Raw genomic sequence first — 25521 nt, 5'->3', positions numbered from 1 at the left:
AGTCCTCGACTGCTTCGCTCGGGGCGACGTGGACGGACCGAGACCAAGGCCCTCGGGTACGCGGGGCGTACTGGGTTACGCAGTGCGTAACTCGGATGAGGACGCTGACTCCTCCTTCGGATATTACCGGATTTTTGATTTATTTTTATATATAATTTATTTAATAAACTTCAAAAAATCATATCTTCTTCATACGAACTCCGTTTTCGATGGTCTTTATATCCACGCGTAGGTGAGACTACGCTTTACAACTTTCGTTTAGATTCCGTTGGCAAATTCCGAAATTATTTTTATTATTTATTTTATAAAATGTCGTGATTAAGGAATTTCTTTAAAAATTCATAACTTCTTTATCTGACGTCGGTTTTTGCCAGACTTTTTACCGCTGAAATACCATTGTCGAGACCTTCGATTCTCGTTTAGGTTATTCTGGCCAAAAGTCGCTCGATCTCCAATTCGAGTTTTTAGTTGTCTGTTGCTAAGCCGAACTTGGAAAAATCATAACTTCAATATACGAAGTCGGATTTGGGCGTTCTTTTTACGTACGATCATGGTTTAATGACATTTAAACATAAAAGGAATTTAAATAGAACTTTTTGGACATTTTATTATCAAAGTTAATTTTATTAACTCAAAAGTGGTTACAATATTTGACTTTTTAGGTCATTACAAAGAGTTGAAATATCGGGTTGTCACACAATATGTGGTTTAGTTTTTCTGATTTCGCATGGTGGGACATTACACCACTATTATTCTCTCTTTTCCATTAATCGAAGGAAATGATTTTGTAGTTTATTGATTTCTACGGCATAGTAAAGCTAATAAAGCAGGTGTAGGTAATGTTTTGCTATTTACTGTATAAGTATTTAAAACTTTTGTATTTTTAGTCGAAATTTTATGTTGGTTGGATAAATGGATGATCAATGTTCATACGTAAAAGTACTGGCATTTTGGTTGGCTTTATTTTCATTAAAACTTATAATATATCCCATTTGATTTTGTTTTAAAAAACTCTTCGTTGTGATTTATAAAATCTGTTGATTATTGTGATTAACGAGTTATTATAATTATGTTAGAATTCTTATGGAATTTAAGTTTAAGCAAGAAACAAAATTGAAATATTCTTTTAGAATTGACGTTAATATGTGTAGTTACGTTATTTAGGTGTTTTTATTTTGAAAAAAAATATGTTATAAATTCTATAAGAATATAAGTTAAAACTTCATCGCGGCTACTCAATTCTTCCATTATTCACTGTAATATTTGATTTTCGATTTTTCTACTTATTGATTGCTTGCAATTCTTCATCTGAATGCTAATGATTTACGATTATTCACATGGATTTTCCATTTGATTTATTCACTGATTTTTCTTTTTCTTTCAATCCTTACTTGAGTTTTCTATTAACCTTTTTCCCCTTGTTCCAAGTAAAATGATTATATTTTATTCTGCAAGAATAGTTTATTCTGTAAGAATATTTTTGTTGTATTCTGAAAGCATTGCAATTAATTATTTGTAGGCTTAAAGTGTAGTTGATAGGATGATGCAGGAATGATGAGGAAACTTATGAAAAAAAATATATATGATACTTCATTCTCAAAGAATGAAGAAAAACAACAATATTTTTTCAGAATTTCAAGATTCAACATCCAAAAACAGCAATATTGTTTCAGAATTCAAGAATTCAAGAAGAAAACATGGCACACGATAGTATTCTAGCGGAATGTTGTTATTTTTTTTAAGAATGTTATTCATTTTTGTTTGTATTCTTTTAGAATTTTTATAACTATATTAAAATGTATAAGACTTTTAGTCTGTAAGAATATGTATGAATTTGTATTTAAGTTCGGATGTATAAGAATATATTAGAATGTTTGTTATTTGAACATCTTATTCATGAATTTTGTTTTTCTTCAGTAATATTCTATTAGAATATAATTCTGAAAGAGTATCATTCTAACAAAAAAAATATTCTGATAGAATAAAATCGGTAAAAATTGAAATTGAATTAATTAAAAAATTCAGATTTTTTTAAATTAGGAGAATTACTCATCCCTAAAAATCCGAAAATTTCCTTTTATAAATGTAGTTAATTGTCCAAAATATCATTTTGATAAAAATTGTGTGATTATATGATACATGCTACCCTATTGTAATATCATAGACCCTCAGATCATGATTGTTGATTCTATTCATCCGATGGTCCAGATCTGTGCATTCTGGCACACAATAGTTACTGGAAACAATATAACCTAACTATATATATATATATATATATATATATATATATATATATATATATATATACGATATTATTAAACATATTGCCTATTTCTTAAAAATTAAGAGTACAATACCTACTGCATCATTTACAATAATATTATGTACATGATATACCTATTACACGGTATGTTACCCTAATCTCGCACACGACAACCGCCATCAAACCAAATCTCATCTTTCTCTCTTTATCTCTTCACCCTCACGACGTAACGTGTTCTTCCCTGACTCCCGACAACATCACACACGAGCAGCGTACCACCACCTGTCTCCACCAAAGACAGAATCGATGCCCTGGAAGTCTACCTTTTCCGTCACCGGTGTCCGCCACTTCTACCTTCTATCAAGACGAGTAACCCTAACCCTATCCCGCTGCCACGATCAACCACCCTTTGGTCGATGTCGCGACCCTGGAAGTCAACCTTTTCGTTCGATTCTTAGCAAACCTCAGCGATCTTTTGGGAGTATAAACCCTCGATAATAGGTACACATTCAACTCTAATCACACGTTCCTAATAATAGTCAAATCCATGACTTTTGCTAAATTCTTCAATTTGGGTTGGTTAATTTATGGGTTTAGTTTGTTGGAGGTTATATTATGTAGAAAAGCATGCAGATGAGGCTATTAACAACCTTTTAAACACCAATTTCTAATTTGTTCATCTTAAACTTAACCAGGGAAAAAAGAAGTGATGTATGATGGATCTACCTTGCTTTTCTACCATGGTGCGTTAAGTCTGTAAATTTACCCCAGTGTCTAATTTCCATTCCTCCCATTTACAGGTTAATGATGAAGTAAATAGATAGGAAAGGAACAGTAAAAATCCATGGAAAATAATGGTTGATGTGAAGGTGCCCTTAGCATATTGTGGATGATCCATATGCAAACGATTCAACAAGCATGGGGATGACAATTCCAATATTCCATCCTTCTAATCTCAAAGTAACCAATCCCAACATTAATAGACCCAACTCCAACCATATCAAGCTCTTTGGGTTAGTTCATTCTTTTCTTTGTCTAATCTCTTAAAGATTATGTTTATGTTGATAATGAATTTTGTTAATTTTGATTTTTTTTGTCAAATGTCTTAAAGATTGTCTTTTTTTTCTCAGCCATTACCTGGTCTTTCTTTCCAACAAATGAAGCCTGATTATGTTCTAAATAGTAAGTTAGTAAGATTTTATTGTTCACTTTCGTTATCTTCACAACAAAGATGGCGTAGTTGTGGTCATTTTGATGATAATCACCAAGTAATGCAAAGGCTATAAAATAGAATACATAATGCAAAGATGGCATAGTTTGTGTGTTTAATTTGTTTGTTCCGGGTTATCCTGATGTTCATTTTGAGTTTTCCGTGTCTTTTTATATGTTTTTATGTTGGATGTGTGGGTGTTGATGATTTTTCATTGTAGAAAAGAAACCAGGGGCTTTGTTCGATGTTGGTTTCCAGGTTTGTTTTTTGTTTTCTAATAGGAACTTTTTAAGTTTGAGTGAGTTATCTATGTCTTTTTGTACAATGTTGGTTCCCAGCTTTGTTGCTTTTGTTGTCAATTTGATATTTTTTTTTTGCAAGTTTATCCTTTAAACATATCCATGCTTAGTAAAGTATTTTTGAAATAGGTCAAAATCCATATAATTGAAGCCACGTGCTCTTGATCAGCTCCGTATAAGGAATCCCTACGTATCCCAAGCCATGTTCAGACAAAGAAATATGTTGAAGTTATGGATGCATTCTCTTTTTGAGGTAATTTAAAATAGATGCATCCTGTTATTCAGTAAGGAGTTAGAGTTGTCTATTCAAAGCTTCTTTCATGTTATCTTGGTTTGTCATAATGAACAATTGGTTCATGTATTTCTCTTTTGAGGTTTTTGTGGGTTTTTTTATTGAAATGGACAAAGATGCATTAAATCAACCTTTATTTGATATCTTGAAAAAACACATTTTCAACAAATTTGGTCTTTTGTGACTTTGAATGTTAAAAATCCATTAGGTTCTGAGGTATGATTAGCTTATTTTGTGTTAGGTTGGTTTATGAAAGTTTGTATTTAAATTGCAGGATGTACGTTGACTATTTTCAATATTGGGATGGACTTTTGGATTAAACTGATCATTGAATGAAGAATCACAGAAGCATATCACTTTAATTATTTGTCTCCCAAGGTTATTTTCTTCTTTTGTCCTCTTTATTTTTTATCAACTTTACATCTGATGGAGAAATATCATTTTTTATTGCAAGCGATTAAAATGAAAAGCTTCATCATTTTGTCCTCTTTGTACTTTGAAATCAAAAGTTTATTATTTTATTATATTGTTATAAATGAATGATATTACTTACAATTATCTAGTTATTGCTTTAAAAAAATAATGGTTTACTAAGAAAAAAAAAGATTGAGAGTATGATGTTGTAATAGAAATAGATTGATGTAGGATATCATGGTTTCTTGCATTTAACCCTCTGTTTATGTTCTTTTATGGAATTGTAGATTTCTAGGCTAAGATAAACAAAATGCCATAATTTATTTTTAAGTTTTTGTTTTTAACCTATGTGTTGCTGGGAAGGAGAATTAAGGTACATTGATTTAATAAATTTTAGTTTTTATACTTTTTTAGTTGATATATTCAAATTGTGCAACTCTGTTTTTTTTACTGTCCCACATTGATAGTATTTACCATTAATGTAGAGTATATAAGATATGGTTGGCGTTAGTAATCCATAATTTATATTGGTTTGGTGTTCAGGAAGAAATGTGTACCCTCCGCTACTACTTATCACATGGTGAGAGGGATCTAATCCCAAAGATGCTCCTTATCATTCCAATAAGCCAATAAATAACGGAGAAAAAACTTGAACACTTAAATATCAAGTCCTTCAATTTTTTTATATGTAATAAGTTGTTTTTGAACACTTAAATATCAAGTCCTTACATTGCAACTTTATTTATGTCACTTTATATGTGATTGGTTATCATTCTAAAGGATGCTTTCGAAAAGTTATGAACACAGTTTTTTCCTTGAACCCTCATTGTGGAATGTGGATGCCCTTAGTATCACATTTGTATAAACGTTACATATTTTACTCTACAAGATTTTTATGTACTCAACGTTTTGGGCTATGGTTTGTTACGAAAAAGTTGTCTTCTTACAGAAATACAAAAAAAGTATTTCATTTGCATGAATGTTTGCTCTTTTGAACAAAATAAGTCAGGTACGACTCGGTTTTTACTTCAATATCTTTTCATTTTTTTATTATATACAAGTTAAATGGAATGATATGCTTTTTGGTAGTAGAAAACAAAATTTTGTAATAGCAACTTGGTGATTGTAACTATCTATTGTATTTTATTATTTACTAAACTATAAAATATGTCTATTGCTTAGAAGCTGACCACTTGAAAATAAATAATAAGGCTTTGCCCCTTTACCAAAAATAATATTCCTTTTGTTTGTTATAAATTACCAAAAATAATATTCCTTTTGTTTGTTATAAATTCAGTATTTTTTTCTAACTTTTAAATTGTATTTACTTTTTTCTTTGAGATATAACCTATTAAAGAAACAAAATTTAAACTATTTTCTTAACAAGTTCAGCATTAAAATGGAAAAGGCGATTAATAGGGATGAGCATGAGTATTATATTTTTTTGATTTATGTTTATACAACATTTTTTTAATTATTTTTTAAATATTTTTTTTACATCAAAATAGAAATAGTAAAAGAAAAGGTGGCTTACACAAATGGGTTCGATGATGATTGTGTTTGACACACCTAATATACTAAATTCCATATATTCGAATTTTTAGACATAGATCATTCGGATACTAAAAAGGTATCATCTGAATTTTCGGATATCCGGTTTTGAATACCTCTAAATTATTTTATATCGGACAGTCGGACTCATTATTCAACATTAATATAATTTATATTATATTGCTTACATATTATTTATTTATAATTTTTTTTCAAATGTTAACTAAATTTTGGTTCAAAATAACATAATCTAATGTATAATAATTTTATTTAAAAAAATGGACTTGATTCCAACAAATAAGATATAGTTGTCATTTCAATTATTCTTATCCAAAATATTTAACTATAAAAGTATTGCCCTTAAAGGTAAGTCTATAATCGAAGGTTGATTAACAATTTAAATGCAGCGAAGTTTATACATTAAATGTGGTGTATAAAAAATTGTTGCACAATTAATAATCCACAATCAATTATGTAATAAATTATTTTGCAAAAGAACTAATCCTCCCTCGAAACTAATTTTTGAAAACATTATTCGCCCACGTCGCTTGGCGCGGGTAAACGGCTAGTGTATATATATATATATATATATATATATATATATATATATATATATATATATATATATATTGTTAAATCTAAGGAACTCTAATCAACAGTAAAGTTTACTCATTTTAAGTTTTGATCACATTTATTTAAGGGTTTGACAGTTTCTGTCCTTCAGTTATTGATTTTTGTCACTTCATCAGTTACATCGACTTCCCACAGCCTCATACGCATATTTATCTGTTTTTGAAGAACAGGCTTTCAATAGAGCATAGCCACCGCCTCCACCTGCTACCTCCCTCTTCGTTCTTTATTAAATCTAAGGGACTCTAATGAACAGTAAAGTTTACCCAATTTAAGTCTTGACCACATTTATTTAAGGGTTTGACAGTTTCTGCCCTTTAGTTATTGATTTTTGTCACTTCATCTGTTACACCGACTTCCCATCGCCTCATACGCATATTAATCGATTTTTGAAGAACATGCTTTCGATTGCAGAGTATAGTCACCGCCTCTACCTGCTACCTCCATATTTGTTCTTGTCGATGCTTCCACCTCCTACCTCCCTTCAGCACCGTCCTCCTCCTCTGCCTAATCACTATCGGTGTCTCCGGAAGACAGGAATGGCCACCAGCTTCCGATGGAGGTAAGAGGAATTAGTCGATGTTATTTTCACTGGGTTTTTCTAATTTCGCCGTTCCATTCTAAAAATTAGGGTTTTAGACATGTAAATGAAAGTGTTGTATTGACAATCGGTACATTTCACATGATATCTTCAATTTCCGTTTGCTTTTCATCAACTAATTTATGGATTTCATGGGGATGCGATCATCAACTCTATGAAGAAAAAGAGTGTTGCTACGGTTTGCGTAAAGTCAGTTCATTATGTATTTTCTCGAATAACTTCGTTGATGATTTTTTTTTTTTTTAATTTCAATTTTCAGAATGTTTTTTCTCAGATAGCTTCATTGATGATTTTTTTAAATTTCAATTTTCAAATTAATTGTTTCAGCTGGCAATCTTTAATTTCACAGATTTTTTTGTTTATTGATTTTCGATTTATGATTAAGGGCGCTTTTGGATCTAAAGAAATCACACCGTTGTAATTTCACATGTTGGATAATGAATTGGGTAGTCTTTATGACCTAACTTTTTCTTCACGGTTACCGGTCAACTTCACGGTTGGATTGTCACACATACTACATATTGGGTCCACAACTTCCCGGTCAGATTACCCTTGGCCTATAACCTTCCGATTGGATTGTCGTGGCCCACAAACTCCCGATTGGATTGCATCGAGATTGTTGACTGGTAACACAAAGTAGTACAGTCTCAACCCAACCACACTATGGGGTTGTTTGGTTTTCTTTTTTTGTGCAGATCTATGCAATCACGGTTGTTTGCGCTGCGCAGACAACGCTCAAACATATGACCTTACATAGTGTTTGTTTTTTGGAAGTGCGCAGATCAAAAAATATATACGCGAGGTCTTCCTGGCGCAAACATGAGCCACTGTCTTCAATGGTCTTTGCGCCACATTTTAACCTAAACCAAATATAAAACATCGCCTATCTTCTTTTCCTTTCTTCATCGCCTCCAATCCCTGCTGAAAATGCTTTTTTTATGTTTATGACATGAAATTAAGTTTGAAAAATCAGTTTATTTCAGCAACTACAGACGTTAAAAACAAACACTCTTCTTATTGCAGATTGCAGACATTTTGTCCACCTCTTCTGTCGCAGACGCTTGCAGATGTGGTCCGCAGACTGCAGACATTTTGGCTTAAAAAAACAAACAACACCTATATCAACATATGCATCAGATAAACATATAACTAGTCAGCAGACGAATAGACAGATCTACAGATCACTACCGCATAGCAACATCCTATATACCAGGATACAAATCTAACAGATCACTACAACATAACAATATCCTATATACTAGGATACATAATCTAGTGGGTCGACATTGGTGCCTTCGACCCACAAGCACAATGAGGAAAACTCACCTTAATCGAAAACTCTAAAACACTGCGATACAATCCATTTTTCTGCATTGCTTGCACCCGCGAACCCACTAACACCAAAACCATATAAAATCTCATTCAACAGTCCAAAATCCTCAAGTTTGACCCAAAATCAAACTTGTTATTGTTAAGTTGGTTATTGTTATATTAGTAATTTAGGTCTAAATTTACCAATACTTAATTAATTCATGTATAACTATGTATGGTCACACACAATTAAACACAAAACCAATTATGTTTATGAATATACTATGTAAGATTTATTATGCAAACACAATTATGGTCATAATCTATGTTCTCTAGCACAACTAAATTAATTACTTCAATTACTAACTAAGATTTTGATTGATCTAGCTCTAGCAATTTAATGTTCACTAAATTACCAGGTTATAGAGTTCATGCAGTTAATGGTCACTAAGCTACACAGAACATGAATTTAAGCAACTAAAGCAACATACATAAGCATGCTAGGTAACAATAAATCAAACACAAGCAACTCACCAACTAAATAAATCCATATAAGTCTAAGCTATTTGTAACGTCCCAAAATTCAAGACTAAAAATTTCTTTTAATAAAACATTACTTTAAGCAAAATCATCAATCAAAAACATAATCAGAGTATTAATTTCCAAAATACATGTTCGTTATCAGAGTAAAACATTCCCAGATTGTCTAATCTATGGTGTGTGCCATGCGATCACCCCGAGCTCTTCCCTCCGCTACCGGAAGTACCTGAACCAAAACTGAAAACCGTAAGCACGAAGCTTAGTGAGTTCCCCACCCTACCACATACCATGCATAACCACATACTTCACATACTTGGCCACGCCCGCTATCCTGGGCCTCGCCCCCTGCCTCAAGCCGCGCCCGCTACAACGGCCCCAACGCTCCAGGCCCCGCCTGGCTTCGAGCCCCGCTCGGATACAAATCTGTTTCACTTAGGCCTCGCCTGTCATTGGGCCCCGCCCGCTAACATATAATAGCACATAAACATATCGCAACTCATAAACTAAACACATGCAAACAGATCCTGTCCTAAGGCCTCGCCTATCCTGGGCCTCGCCCTTGTCCTGCTACTGATGAGTCATGGAACCCCGTCCATGCTCCTGCTGGTAGTGAGATACGGGCCCAGCCCACACTCACTCCTTCCCTAACTTGGGCCTCGCCCCTGTTCTGCTGCTAATGAGATGTGGAACACCATCCACACTCTGCTATTGGTGAGGTACGGGACCTTGCCCACACTCACCTCCCTACCAGGCACATACATGTATCACAGAGACAACAAGTATAAACTATCATAAAAACCATTCCTTGGGCACCCGCCCGCTATCAATGGACCTCGTCCTGAATATCATACTAGCATACTGTGCCTAGGGCTAACCCCCGGGTCTTCTACTCATAACTACATGGGCCGGCATTATGGCCTTAGACCCATTCACACAAAAGGAAACTCACCTCGAACTGTTGAACTTGTTGATAGCCTTCTGGATGCTGACCCCCAATTCTCTGAACCGTTGCTCCGCTAGCTCCCCGAGCTACCAATATCAATATAACACTTAGCCTAACCGACTTCTCAAAAGTCAACAAAGTCAACTCTGGCCAAAGTCAAAGTCCTGGTCAAAGTCAACCTTCCAGGTCAACCCTACTTGCCGAGTCTACCTAATGACTCGCCGAGTTCATATGCTCAAAGTCCTTCCAATCGCGACTCGACTCGCCGAGTCTACCAATTTCCGAGTCCTGACCTGTCCAACTCACCGAGTCTCCACTCGACTCACTGATTCAAGTCTCAACTTGAAGGGTTTGGGGTTCCACGACTTGACTCGCCGAGCCCAAGAACCGACTCGCCGAGTCCAAGGCAATCTTCATCCGACTCGACGAGTTGTTCATCCCATTCGTCGAGTTCCTTCGAATCTTTATGCTACTCGCCGAGTCCACTCAAAGGACTCGCCAAGTCCATTCAGATCTTCATACATGCAGAGGACTTTTGAGTCATGCATGAACTCCAAACTGTAGATCTACCCTTCCCAAGCCTATTCCTCATGTAAAGTTGCAAACTTTACGTGTAGAGAAGGAGATCTAGGCTAAACACACCATAAACCAGGGTTTAAGGCAAGGAGGCTCTATAATCAACTCAAGGGTAGTTACTTTATGCTTCACAAGGCCAAAATGTATTTAGATCCGAAGTAGCAACCTCAGATCTGGTTTCTAACTCATATGAATATCTAAACATGGCTTAAAAAGCCCCAAAACTCACAACTAGAGTAGATCTAAATGAAGGAAACGACTTAGTACCTTCAATAACTCAGAAAGGTTCCACAAACTCTGGATCTAAGGCCGACCCTTGAAGCTTCAATGATTTCCCCCTTCCTTCTTCCTTCAAATCATCCAAAAATGGCTTGGAAGCTTGAATGAGCAACAATGGGGCTTAGGGTTCGGTGTTTTGGGTGAGAGAGGCAGTAAAGGAACCCTAGGGGAGAGAATGAGACGTTTAAATAGGCTCCAAGTCCCGGATTTAAGGTTTTCCTCGCTCAGACCAGACTCGCCGAGTCTCCTTAGCCAACTCGCCGAGTCGGCCACTTACTCCTTGACCCGGATCCCGCTCGGACTCGCCGAGTTCCTCCTTGGACTCGACGAGTCGTCCCTTAAACTTAGGGTTTCCTTTCCTTTCTTGGCCTTCCTGACTTTGGGTGTTACACTATTCATAAGTTAGAAGCTTCATCTAGCTAGACAAGAGTAGCTAGATTCAGCTACTCATAATAGCAACTAACATATAAACACAAATCAAAGTATAAGAAGACATGTTCATAAGTAACAAATAACTAAACTAATTGTGGACCTTTTCTCTCTTATGTTGAAAACCCTCTTCAAAACCTTTTCCTTATGCTAAAATCGACTTCTGGAACTCTATTCTTCAGCCAAAAGTCCTTCAAGTCGTAATGAGCAAAGGTATTTATATTATCTCAAAAATCCCCGATCACGTCGTGACAAATGATTCACTTCGTGATCTTTGAGTAAATCGTGTTCGGCAAGGACTCTTTCTTCGCGTACTTATCTTCTGGAAAAACCGAGACCACGTCGTGACCTTGTGGATCACATCGTGATTATTGTAAATTTCGTGGTCTTCTTCATCTTTAATACTTCAAGTCTCCAATGTTCCATAAATTGTCAAATCCGGTCCCTCTCTTCGAAAATACTTCACTTTGGCTACAAATAACATTTTATCCTTATAAGTATTATAATTCTATGTAGATAACAAAAATAATAATAAAAATGTAGATCAAAATTGCCTAAAAATATGTATAAAAATGGCAATATCATCCATTGTCGCTCTCATCATCTAGACGCCTCTGCAACTAGTGAGGTAAATCGTTAGATTCAATATTTTTTTCATTTGATTTTTGTCAACTGTCGATTTACTCCTTCCTGAAGAGGCATGATTCCTGCATCAATTTTCGACTTGCACGCAGCCTGTTTGACAGGCTTCCAAAGAGACTACCTTTAGACGCTTGAGAGCCTACCATCTACAGGTTGGAAGATGCTTAATTTATGTCTTACTTTTTCTATTTTTAAAGTTTGTGGAGATGAGTGAGGGATATGAAGATAATCAAAATGTTGGTGAACATCGTTCCTCTTTCTAATCAGGGCTCTTTTTCATTTGTCCGATTTCTGGGTGAAGTATTAACCTATACACCAGATGATTGAATATATTACTTAACTCTAGAAGTTCAAGTGATGCAGCCTGCAGGGTCTGATTTGGCGTAGATTACTTACATCAACCCACTAGAAGCAGAACCGGTATGCTCACCACTCTTTCATTCATGTTTTAATTATGTTTCTGATACACGTCACAAATTTCCCACGTTCAAAATTTAGAATGATAATTTTAGAAGTGTTTCCGTTTTATTTGGATTTCAATTATATACTAGATTATAGCCCGCGTTAAACACGGGAAACGCGTAAAAAAACATATAATCGTTTACAGATATTGAATAAGGATTATAAAAAAAATATATGGTTATTGGTATTATTGAAATGTATAGAAAATACATTGAAAACGATAAATATTTATAATCATTGAATGACCTCTTTATAGACAATATTTTTTGTTTTATTAGTTGAACGACCTTCCTCGTCCCATATAGTTATGATATTGTTATATAATTATAAACATTTTAATTAGAAGTTCATTCCATAATAATGTTACCTAATTTAAACATATATTGACAACCAATATACCGTTTTTTCCACTACATTTAATATTGACAACTATTTCATTTATTCAAATAAAGTTATATATTATAATTTATAGAATGTTAAATGTTATATGAATTTAATTTTAGTATATTATCAATGGAGATTCTTTTCTAAATCATGATTGGTTTATTTTAAATTTATTATGAATATAAGTGCTAACTTTTATGTTTGTTCTTATTTATTTGATGTTCGCAAGAACTTTGCATTAGTTTTGGTGCAACTTTGAATAATTTTAGTATATCATCAATGTAATTTGATATATCTTTCAATTATATGAAATATCAAATAATGGCATTTCATTACTATTATGATAATTTAGTTTATATATTATATTTTTATTAATCTTAACGATCTTATTTTTTCTAATTACCGTAACGCTTTTACTAATTGTACTTTTTACAAATCTCCTAATATCTTATATGGAGTAATTTTTATCTTACTTTATAATTTTTCATAACTATGTTATTTTCAAGATTGACTGTCTTAATAGTTTTTTTTTCGGTCTATTCAATTTTATATTTCAATGTACAACATCATCGTTTGTATGTATTCTGAAATTTCTCTTTAAAAATGTTTAATGTTTACAACTTGATATTAATTTTTTTTAATAAACCCGTGTAATAATTATGGAATATATATCTCGTTTTAATTAACATTTACTTCTTTCATTAAATCAAATTCCTCATTAAACGGATATATATTTTTGGAAAGTAATAATTATAATGGGGCAGCATTATCAAAGACGTAAATGTTTGATATACTTTTGGAGGAAAAAAAATTAGGATCATTAAAAAAATTTATATAAAGAAAATACAAATTTAAATTTGATGAAATTATTGATGAAATTACTGGCGAAAATTATTTTGGAGGGAGTTGTATTTTTTAAGGTATAATAATATTACAAAATTCAAAATATGTATATTTGTTGTGTAAATTTATAATTTTTATTGTTACTATATAAAAATAAAAAAGCAGGTTGATATGATATACAAAAACATAATAATTTCAATGATATTTTAAAATTATGCCAAAATTAACCGGATTCTTATAACATAAAAATTAAAAAAAATCAAACTCATCTCTAATATATAAAAGTAACATTTTCGTAATTAATGTCAGTTCCCAAGATAGTTAATTTATGTTTTGTTAAATGTACGTAATATCTTTTTCTGTTTAATTGAAAAGTTTTAGAAAAATAGTTAACTGATTTCATGTAATTTGTGACAAAAAAATCAAAATAGGAACAAAAAAAGAATCGAAAAAAATATAAAAAGCGAAAGAAGGTACTGACCTTCTAGTGCACAAGAGCGAATGTTTGAAGCAGAGAATGTTGATGAAAGTTATAAGCAATAATAATGATGTTATAGGAAAATTTTTGAAGAAACGAAACGATTGAAAATAAGTGTGAGCCGCGAATTGAAGGATGAATCGTATATGTATGTGATAATTTGAATCTGAATTTTTGGTATTAATGATTTCCTTATAAAAATAGATTTTATATTAATGGTTTACTAATATAAACAGATTTATATTAATGGTTGATATTAATGCTTTGATTGAAATTATTTGTTAGTAATATGTTTTTAAAATTGACCATATTAAAATCTTAATAACTGGAAATTCAAGATTTAAAATATGGAAAGCTTTTATTGGAATTAAATACATTCCATTTCAACGAATGTAAGTTATTGTTTGACGATTTGAAAACATTTATTGGAATTAAATACATTCTATATGGGGAAGATGATGTCAACAATTTGATCTAAGGGTGGAAAAAATAAGATTGAAATACAATCAAGGGTCCAAATTATTTAAGATGATGTCATAAGGTTTCTCTTTTAATAATATTTAGAGATTATAGTATTGGATGCTTTAACTCATGTATCTGGTTACCTGTTTTTCTCCATGCTCTTCTTTCTGAAAGTTCATTTTCAATTAAGATGCACCAAGTAAAGGTTTGATTATATACTTCTTTATGATAGTGGTTTGTGGTTTCCAAATTCTCAGCAAATTTCTTAAAAAAAAGTATTATTATTCATGTAAGATTATTCTTTTCTCCTAAATACATTTTACCTTTATTATTTTACAGAAACGCATAACACAAATGATAATTCGTGTTGTTACCTTCCTATTTTTTGGTCATTTTTATGATTAGCTCCATAAAATATTACCAGAGTTCAATTTATTTTCTTTATATATATATATATATATATATATATATATATATATATATATATATATATATATATATATATATATATCCCTTTTCATGCTTATGGGCAGTGAAAACTTGCTAAGGAGCTAGCACAGTACCTGAAGGTGATTGTTTTTTTTTTTAAACTTTTTTCTTGACTTTTTAGCTGCATAAAATGCACTTTTTGAATTTATGAATTCACTTTTAATTTGTTGGAATCGGGAAGAAGGTGTGAATGTCACTGCGAATTCATTTCCTCTCTGTACTTACTGATTCAAGTGAGTTTTGACCTCTCTTTCTTAGAAGTCAAAACCATCATGGATGTTTAAGTTTTACACATTTGTTATGATGTTTAGAAGTTATGTTAACAAAGTAATTTTATTCTCAACCCTAAACATGAATCTCTTTTTTTTTCTCATTAAATGTTGTTTGAATTTCAGTTGATTTCCATCATACTAGCAATATCACCTGCTAACCAAGATATTGCAACATCTGATGCTATTAAACTTGCCAAAGAGTTTGATACATTAGGTATGTTTGCCATATTTTGTCAAAATAGTTATTTTTCTCGATAGTTTTTCTTATGATGTATTTCTAAATTGATCAGGTGAAATGACCTTTTATATGTTGACAAATCTTTACCTCCTAGACAATGGAACCCCTTAGGTTAGCCTTCTTTTTCTCAACCAACCCCACATGGCTAAGGGATCCATAGGTTGGTGTGCCTACGTGGAGTTTACTTTTTACAAACTTCTCTCACATATCCAAAGTGTTTGGTTAATTTCGGTAGATTCTGTGACCACGTATGTTCTTTTCTGTGATTGAGGACCATAACAACCCCTTACTACAACTGAGGAAGAGCTTGCAAAACATTTGACAACTTGTGGATTTACCTCTACCCTTAAAGGTAAAAATGAAAAGTCTTTTTCACTTTAATTAAAGAAATCAATTTTCATATTGCAATATGCATAAAAATTTGATCTTTTTCTCCTTTTCTATTGTTTACAGAAGGATAACCATCTTAGAAATGCAAAAGTGATGTCAGCCCAAATCATTAACAGATACAAGACACTTAGAGGAAATGTACAATAGATACAAATGTAAGTTATATGTTAACCATTTTATTTACAATCGTTTATAACATGTTAGTTACATCTGGTAAAGTACATTGTTATTTACAATCAATATATTCTTTACAACGGAAATATGTTTTTCAACGGTTATTGTTAGCTATTTTTTTATATTATTTTATTTGTTATGATTCTTATTGTCGTTTTTGGATTTTTACAATTAGACGGGTCGGGTTGTTATTTAAGTTGATTCTTCTCAAAAATTGTGTATCGGGTCCTCAATAACACCTAAGAAACCTAAGAAGTGTTGACTCCCACGATTTTGTGAGGTGTCTATAGAAGATGATATTGGTAGTTGACTTCAAATTGGTTTTAAAGTGTTCTATAATGTTTTTTTGTGGCTTGCATTTCTTTTCAAGTTTCCACTTTTTATATCATCGTGGTCCTAAGTTTTTTTAGAGATAATTTGAAAATATAAACTAGATTACGCATCTTCTAAGAGTTTGTACATATATTTATGGTTCGAGTATATTCAATTTATGGAATCACAATTCACATAGTATATTCATGTTTTTTGTCTATTAAACGATCTTTAATTATAGTAGGGGAAACAGATTATTGTTTGGATACCATAAACCAAAATCTTACTAACTCTGACCTTGTGGATGGTTTTATGTGAACGAATAACTTGCAGTGCTAACATTGAGCTCTACATTGAGTAATTTTTTTTGAGTTTTAAATTGACTGAAGTTTAATTTTCAGTCTTCTTTACCCTATGTTATGTATGCAATAAAAATATAATTATTTTATCTTTAAAAAAAAAACGTTTATAAAAAAGCACAGATATCAGCACCACATAGGCAACAAAAGAGTCTATTTTATTTCTTTTTTGTTGTAACCTTGTAGTATCATTTTCAATCCATGTCAACCAATCAACGTGCTAATTCTTTTGAACAAATGACTCTACTTACAGAGTTCAAAATACCCAATAAGAGCACAGAATACAACCAAACAACAATCCAATCCTTTATAGCATTCATTATCTGGTCTTTCAATTTCATCCTACCAATGCAGGCTCTGTTTGCTCAGCTTAGTCTTCGTTTTCCCTGTAAGAGCAAATATTTATATCAGATGCATATAACTTTCATTAATTATCTTACAAAAGTTATTCAGATACAAATCCAAAGCTTAATCTTTCCTACAAAAATAGATTTTGTTTTTTGAAGCTTGCACCAACTTCTTCAGTTTTAAGTATTGAAGTCAGATATATGCCAACTAAACATGAGTAAGGAACATGTGCATATCAGTGTAGTAAAATCAGTTTAAGAAATCTATGACTCGCTTTTACATGTGACTCGGTCGAAAAATCGGACAAGCCATATTTTATATGTTTTTACACTCAAGTCATCATCAATCTTGTAAGACCATCTAGTCTACTGAAATCTAGGGGGTGTTTGGCTTGGCTTTTCAAAGCCAAAAGTACTTTTTGAAAAAGAAAAAAAAGCAAAAGATGTTTGGCAAAATGGTTTCTTTTGAAGTTTTTACATAAGCAAAAAGAACTTTTTGAAAAAGTCAAGAAATCCTGACTTTTTGTAACTTTTCCAAAAAGAACTTTTGAGGTTTAAAAAGCTAAGCCAAACACCCTCCTAATATATGTGAGAACTTAAGTCCAACATAACCATAATATTCAAATGGTTTTTCAAAGTTAGAGATAAACAAGTTTGGAAAATAGCAAGCCTTAAAATAAATAGAGCAACTAACCTGCCCCCCTCCAGCTGGAAAACACCTGAACCTTGCCCTTGCCCTTGCTCTTGCTCTTGCCCTTGCTCTTGCTCTTGCTCTTGCTCTCCCTCTCCCTCTCCCTCTCCCTCTCCCTCTCCCTCTCCCACTTATATTTCTCTTCCGCTTCATTCCGGAAAGAGGGGCCTTTTCTAACAACTGCAAAACTTCGGGATCTACAGTGACCCCAAGCCCTTCAGCATACGCAGTATACTCCTTCAATTTAGTATGATTGTATTCTTTTTTAGAAAAAAATTCATCTTCTCCTTAACCCATTCTTTAAGTAAATTTTTATCTGTAGAATTCAGAGACTCAATCTTATGGGCTGCTATCGCTTGCTTCTCAAAAGCGTCGATACTAGCAACCAATGCAGCATTATGGGAAGCTGTACTTGGGTCCTTCTTCATTTGCAAAGCCATGCATGCTTTGCCTAAATCACCTTCACTCATCTCGACATATGCACCTGCAGGCTGCAATGAGCCCTTCAAAGCATTAACCTTCTGTATTGCAAGGTGTTTGTTTTTGTCAGACATATAGTCTTTCGCTTTATCATTTAGCTCTGAAAGTTGCTTGTTAAATGCGCACAGACAAGCAGCTTCAGCCCAAGACAATTCGAAACAATCTTTTCCTACCGACTTTATGAAGGAAAGCCTTCCCTTCTTCTTTATTAAGCCAATCTAAGAATCCGGCAAACAGTTCATCCGTGCACTCAGATGCATTGTACCACAGCAGATCGTCAGTGGCCTTCCTCAATATCTCATCCAGGCTCTTGTCATCTAACTGTGTAAGATTTTTGGCAGTTGCAACAAATGTTACCATCCTTACACCAGCGCGTACGATTCCCTCTTCTGTCCAAGTGCTTATCTGAAAACCCTTATCTACTAATTTTTCCAATTCAGCAAGAGCTACTGGATTCAATCTCGTCATTATCTGTGTTAAACCAAAAGAAAAAGATCAGAATAAAATCAAGACTCTTAAGACTTTGTTTTCCACAAGGTCTGAGTTGAAAACGGAAAGAGACACATATCATGTAACAGTAACGTGTTGGGGTTTCAGGTTTTGAAACCAAGTACTAAAATAAACCAGAAACTCATTAACAATTGCAAGAACTTGCAAGAAATAATAGAGTCCAATAATCATATTTACAAAAACCAACACCAAACAATAAGATGCATTTGGGTTTTCAGGTTTTGAAAAAAGGTATTAAGATAAACCAAAACAAAAAAACAAAAACAAAACAAAACAAAAAGGTATTAAGATAAACCAAAAAAAAACTCGTTAACAATTGCAAGAACGTATGAAAGAGAAGACTAAAGAACTTGCATGAACGTATGAAAGAGTAGAGTACTGTGATCATATTACAAAAGCAAACATGCATATTTAAAAATAAACAACAATCAATATACGATTATGATGCAACAGGGGTTTCAGATATACCACAAACTCGTTATCATTAGAGCACGGTAAATTGGTTTTAAAAAACAAAAATCAACGTTAGAAATATTATAATACGGTAACAAATCACATGCAAGGGATTAAAACCCTATGAAAACGAAGATCGACTTACAATGACGAAGTAGATCGACTATCGAACAATAATCGCAACCACAAAACTCGGGAGAAGACGATCAGTAGAAAAATGCGACGAAATTTCACAGAACGGGGATCTTCAAGAATCCGCGAAGAACAATCAATCGTACAGAAGATGTTGGGGTTTGAACGAAACGAAATGCGACGAAATGTCACAGAATGAGACTCTTCAAAGAACGATCGATCGTACAGAAGACAGTATTTATAATCAAGCGTGTGCGTGTAGCTCTAGCTCCTTCAGTCCTTCCGATAGACCCTCAACACTTTGTATACTCTGCACTATATAAATTATACTATTAAATATTAATATAAATTATACTATTAAATAAAAACTGAGATGATTGAAATTACGAAACTAAGGTTGAAAATATAAGGATGCTTATCTTTTACACCTAGAATACGGGCGTAACCAAAATAAAGAACTAAAATAATTCGAATGATAGCTAAACTGTTCTAAATCTCTATAATTTTAATTTTAAACTACAATAGTTTTTATTAAAAGTTGGATCATTAATCAAAAACATGTCTTGTAACCTGAAAAATATAATTTCTGAGACCTGTTTCCTTTTAATCCAATTCTAAAATTTTTGAGATTTTTCTGAAAGAAAAAAATAGGTTATTGTAATACCTTTTTTACCCTTATCATGATTTATAGACACAAATTCACTCGGTGATATTTTTGTTTTGGGAAAAACCTTTGCAACAGGATAAAATGCAAGAAATAGCAACCTACTTTCATTTATTTGTTTAATATTAAGTGTACAACATCCTACTTTTATTTCTTTCTGTTACAGCAATATACTTCCATTTTTTTCTTATTAGGATTACATTTTGCAAATTCTACCCAGTTATAGCATTGTACTTTTCAAAAAAAAATCCATAATAGAAAGAAATGAAAATAGGGTGCTATAATAAAAAAATCAATGAAAGTATGTTGCTATTTCTTGTGTTGGACCCAAAGATTAAGCATAATTGAACTGAAATATTAGGAAGCATACCTCTGGTGTTGCACTATATGCTTTCCAGAGTCGCATATCATGGCGAAACAAATCAATGAGAACCTATACCAAAATCACATAGAACATGTATAAATAAACTATCTTCTCTAAAAACAATCCTAATTTACATGAATCTGATAACCATATTGGACAACTAGATAAGGATTGTAGAAAAAATGATTACCAAGATATATATATATATATATATATATATATATATATATATATATATATAAAATACATTCACACTGATGTTTTACCTCAGATCGCCTTAAAAGAGTCACCAAAACTACAATCCACTGTTTAAATTTGACCGAGCACATATGAGACGAGGAATTCTGCATCCAACCGACTTTGCAAGGTTCCCATTTGAGGCTGAAAATAATAAACAAATTTTGTAAATGCAAAAAAAAAAAAAAAAACAAATGATATAAGAGCGAGTCCATGTCCCACCTTTTTGGGTGGGAGATGTCATCCACTAAGTAACAAACGGGCCCTTAGGGTCAAGGTCATCAAATATGGAGTGGTGATAGGAAATTGATCTATTGTAATAAATGTAAAATTACCTTATTACCCCAAACTTAAATCAACTGATTATTTGATTATGAGTCTTAAGAAGTTTATGTAAGAAAAGGAATACCTTCTGGCTTATCAATTCGAGTACAGAAGCAAAATTCTCCAAGCGAGCACTTCCATTGTAAATATTCCTGTAGGTAGAATAGAATTTATGGTTATATAACGAGCAAATTGCAGAAAATAGCAACATACTTTGCACTTTCGACCAATATAGGCAATTGACTTTACTTTTTTACCCATAATAGCAGTATACTTGCATTTATTTACCCATAATAGCATCGTACTTACAACTCTTTACACAAGATAGCAGCATACTTAAATTTCTTTATTGGTAATAACAGTAAGTAACAAATAAAGTACAATGATCATATTGGTAGTAAAATGCAAGTACATCGCTAGTATCGATTATGAAAGAGGCAGAGCTGCTCTTACCACTTGATCAAACTGGGCGCCTTTCACAGACACAACGAGCTCTTTCCCACCCAGACATCAAGTAGCTAGCATGAATGTCTAGAATATTCTTTACAGAAGTAACATGTGCACTCTGCTCTTTGAATGAAAAAGGTAAACCGATTAATACCATTTAACAGCAACGTGAATCACATGTAAACTAGAGAACAATTACCTTCTTGCCTCTGCAGACTGTTTCCTATATATAACTAGAGGGAAAAAGAAAAAAAATATCCTACAAATCTTGGAGATAATTTATCCGAATCTGTTGGCGTTGTAGGTTCATATTGCAACATTAAAGTATTGACCATATTACCCTTGACACATTTACGCACCAACTCCCCAGCAAGCTCGTATAAAGATTCATACAGCGTTGCCTGTAACAACCATAAAGCACAATATCGACTCACAGGTGCCCCTTCAAGCCTTGCAATAACCTTCATTCACCCACACAAGTCAGCAAAATAAATCAAACTTAAAGCATCATTAAACCACAGAAGTCAAACCTACTCACGTACAGGCATATAGCAAGCTCCAGTTTGACACCATCTCCTTTCGAAACATTCTTCAAACAAGCTGGATTACAGTATAAGCAACAAACAACATATTAATTAAGGCATATTGTGGAGAATAGCAATGTAGTTTACCCTATCTATCAATATAGGCAATGTACTTATATTTCTTTGTCGATAATAGCAATGTATTTTATTTTCGCCTATAACAGCAATCTACTTACATTTTATATATCTACCAATATAGGCAATGTACTTTATTTCCTATATCTACCAATATAGGAAATTGTAAGTACATTGCTATTATGTGTAAAGAAAATGTAAGTACGTGAGTACCTCGATATTGTGAGACAGAAATTGGTAAAAAAAAATGTAAGCATGTTGTTATTATAAAAAAGTAAATGTAAATATATTGCTAGTGTGGATAAATAATAAGGTACATTGTCTAAATTGGTAAAAAGAATAAAGTACATTGCTATTTCCTGTAACTTGACCTATTAATTAAAAGATAAATCCACAAGTAAAGTTGGAAAAAAAAAAAAAAAAAAAAAAAAAAAAAAAAAAAAAAAAAAACTTACTCTGTTGATCTACCAGCAGCAGAAAACAAGTCTGCCCAATGTCAACCACCAACTGATTTCTGTTTGCATTTTGGCTGTCAACAAAGTTTCAATAAAATGTGAGATACTTTAAAACAGAAAAGAAACAATGTTAGAATTACCTGGAAATTTCAGCTTCAAAAACAGTAAAAAGAAGCCACTCTAAGCAATGTGAAAAATGAGGCTTCTCCTCCGATAATCGAGCCAGTTGTAAAGCTTCTTCACTTTTATCTCTCTGAACAAGACCAACAATTTATAAGCCGGTTTTATAGAACTTTACCATTATTTTTACAGTAGTATGATCCATTTTAGTAATACTATAGAAGCTTAAGATCCATGGAAAACCCATTTTAGTAATACTATAGAGTACTAATATGGACCATTGATTCAACAAGGGCATGGTTGTTATATGCTTTGATTGAACTTTTTTTTTTTTTTTTTGTAACTAATCATTCCCATGCAACGTGTCAACTTGTGATTGGTGAGTTTTTTTTCCAACAAAACTTATTGGGTAAAAAAAATGACTTTATTTTCTATTAAAAAAACTAAATAAGCCGAAATTCCTATTTTTTTATTCTCTAAAGCTAGAGACCAATCATGACATATTTTTACAATTCTAATAATTCGAATCATGAATCACAACTAACATTATAATTCAAATAACGAGTTTTGGAAAACAAAAATGAAGATGTCATGATCAGTCTCTGTTTGTGGAGAAAAGTACAAATTTTGATGTATTTAGTTTTTTCTAACAAAAATAAATTCACGTGTATATGTCAAATAAGTTTTGCTGGAAAAAAATAGCCAACCATCATGTGACGTGTGGCATTGGTTAGTAAATTAGGGGATTATCTTTTGCCAAAAATACCCTCGATATTAACTTACATGAAAACCCATTTTTTGAGACAATTACAAGATTGACACTGCCATTTTCGATTTTTTTTTTTTTTTGTCCATTGATTTGATCAAATCAATGGATCAGATTAGTCCTCGCAGTTCTTAGGGAAAAAAATGGGTTCTCACTTGATCCTTCTTCTTATTATTTTATATTAGATAGCAGCAAGGATGAAATTTGAAAGCACCTGAAGAAGGTGGTGAAGTAGGCAATGTAGTATAGTTTGAGTTTGAGGGGATGGCTCAAAACATGGAAACTCATGCATGCTGAAAATGTAATTCCAACTACAATTCCCACGTTTGGAAGCAAACCAAGTGGATACACTTCACGATCAAATTCAAGCTCAGGATCAAGCTACAACAATTTTACAATACGATTATATTTTGTCAGAAAAAAAAAAAAAAAAAAAAAAAAAAAAAAAAAAAAAAAAAAAAAACCATTAATCTGTGCTTACCTGTCAGAATTCTTCATGTTTATAGGGGTCCGCACCTGAAGATGGATACCAACCCTGTAACCAGAAATCATGTCTTATATACAATAAGGACAAAGTGGTAAATTTATAGAATTTTGTAAGATTCGAAAACTATCTATCACCTGCATTCCACGATGGCCATAGTCCAACCATGAGACTTCTTCAATCAAATTTGTTTTAACCACTGACCGACTGCAAGTAACCCAAAACAATTCTATAGACTCTATACGCTCCATTTCACGACCATCAATTAGATCAAGTAATGACAGCTCCCCATTCGCCCTTAGTATCAATCATCTGCAATGAAAAAAGAAAAACAACAATTAATAATTAATGCTTTAATATACACAGCATTACCATTTATATGGTTTACTTAGAAGCAAAACCTAATGGGTTCTTTTTCTGATGATGATGCATCTTTAATGGAACCATCACTTTCTGGTTGATCGGGTATAAAACGCACTGCAGCAGGGTGGCACTTTGCAGTCATGATGGATAACTCTCGTACTGTAGAAAGATGTTTGTCATTTTATCACTTAAAAATACAGGAAGAAACTTAAAAGACTAAAGTTAGTGCATAACACACAAGTCCAAACCTACAAAAAAGGTAAACCCTTAAAATTTAAATAAAAGGAAAAAACAATATGGATCTAAATGAAGGTCTTCAATTTATGAAATACCGATTAAAGTGGTCACTGAGCTTTCTCGTGTTTTTTATACTTGTTATGCAAATCTCGTTCAATCTTAAGTCTGAATCCATAAGGAGGCGGAGGGAGAAAAGGGCAAAAAGTAACAAATAGTGTATGTATGCATTACGCCAGATTTTTTTTGCTTAAACCATTAAGCCATTCTGTCCAGATTAAGTTAAAATGAAACATCCATGTACAGTTGTCCAGATTAACTCCTTACCTTAACCCATTAGTCAAAAAGAAACAGCCCCTAAGAATCTAACTGTGCATAAATTGCTCACATGTCGGATGTATCGATGTTGTTGCAAATAACAGCAATCTTCCCCATCCATAACAAGCCTGTAAATTGAATCTTTTGTTCTTGAGTCACATCCCCAAAAAATCTCCATCTATTTAATCGAATGTCATATAAAATCAACCCATGAAGATCAGAAATTGCCAAATCCACAATCTAGACAATGACTAGAGAGTCATCCACTTGATAGTTGCACATGACGGTGGGAGGAGATATGGGTTGCTTACAACAAATTTGTCGGAGATTTTTAATAGTGTCCGTGCCCGTTTTTTACCAATCACGGCTTGTGTTCAACTTACTTTTTATAGATTGGTGCATTACTTTGAGGTGAGACGCCCTTTAGGAAATAGTTCACGAGCTAATGGAGATGCATATACCCTTCATGTTCTTGCTAAACAAGTAGTTTTGATGTCAAAAGCAAGTGCACATTCCTTAAGATCTTTTAAACAAGAGAAATGTATATTTGAGTAGATAACTCAAAGACGAAGATATGTGCAAGTAGTTAATTTGGAGCAAAAAACTTGCACATGTGGTAAGTAGGAAGTG

The 25521-nt window shown here is 32.8% G+C and overlaps 3 long non-coding RNA genes and 1 pseudogene across 4 annotated transcripts; 2 read left to right on the top strand and 2 right to left on the bottom strand.

Annotated features, from left to right (window-relative positions):
* The first annotated feature begins 2964 nt into the window (after nucleotides 1-2964).
* On the top strand, nucleotides 2965-5201 carry LOC111881182 (uncharacterized). Its single transcript, XR_002846720.3, has 5 exons — nucleotides 2965-3276; nucleotides 3394-3445; nucleotides 3902-4025; nucleotides 4339-4442; nucleotides 5022-5201. It is a non-coding gene; the product is annotated as an uncharacterized LOC111881182 (long non-coding RNA).
* Nucleotides 5202-11940: 6739 nt separating this feature from the next.
* LOC111881260 (uncharacterized) lies at nucleotides 11941-16270 on the top strand. Of its 2 annotated transcripts, XR_006186979.2 has the most exons (5): nucleotides 11941-12132; nucleotides 12248-12400; nucleotides 15494-15584; nucleotides 15661-15960; nucleotides 16062-16270. It is a non-coding gene; the product is annotated as an uncharacterized LOC111881260 (long non-coding RNA). The 2 variants fall into 2 exon arrangements; XR_002846755.3 differs by having other exon boundaries at nucleotides 11941-12400.
* Nucleotides 16271-16990: 720 nt separating this feature from the next.
* LOC122194479 (uncharacterized) lies at nucleotides 16991-19762 on the bottom strand. Its single transcript, XR_006187154.2, has 3 exons — nucleotides 19470-19762; nucleotides 17885-18832; nucleotides 16991-17229 (listed from the first exon to the last, which is right to left on the bottom strand). It is a non-coding gene; the product is annotated as an uncharacterized LOC122194479 (long non-coding RNA).
* Nucleotides 19763-20332: 570 nt separating this feature from the next.
* Nucleotides 20333-24520, bottom strand: LOC111881288 (uncharacterized; annotated as a pseudogene).
* Nucleotides 24521-25521: the final 1001 nt, after the last annotated feature.

This window comes from Lactuca sativa, chromosome 9 (genome assembly GCF_002870075.4).
Source record: "Lactuca sativa cultivar Salinas chromosome 9, Lsat_Salinas_v11, whole genome shotgun sequence".
NCBI classification, from domain to species: Eukaryota; Viridiplantae; Streptophyta; class Magnoliopsida; order Asterales; family Asteraceae; genus Lactuca; species Lactuca sativa.
Note: the sequence above shows the minus strand (reverse complement) of the source record. Positions and strands in the feature narration are given on the sequence as shown.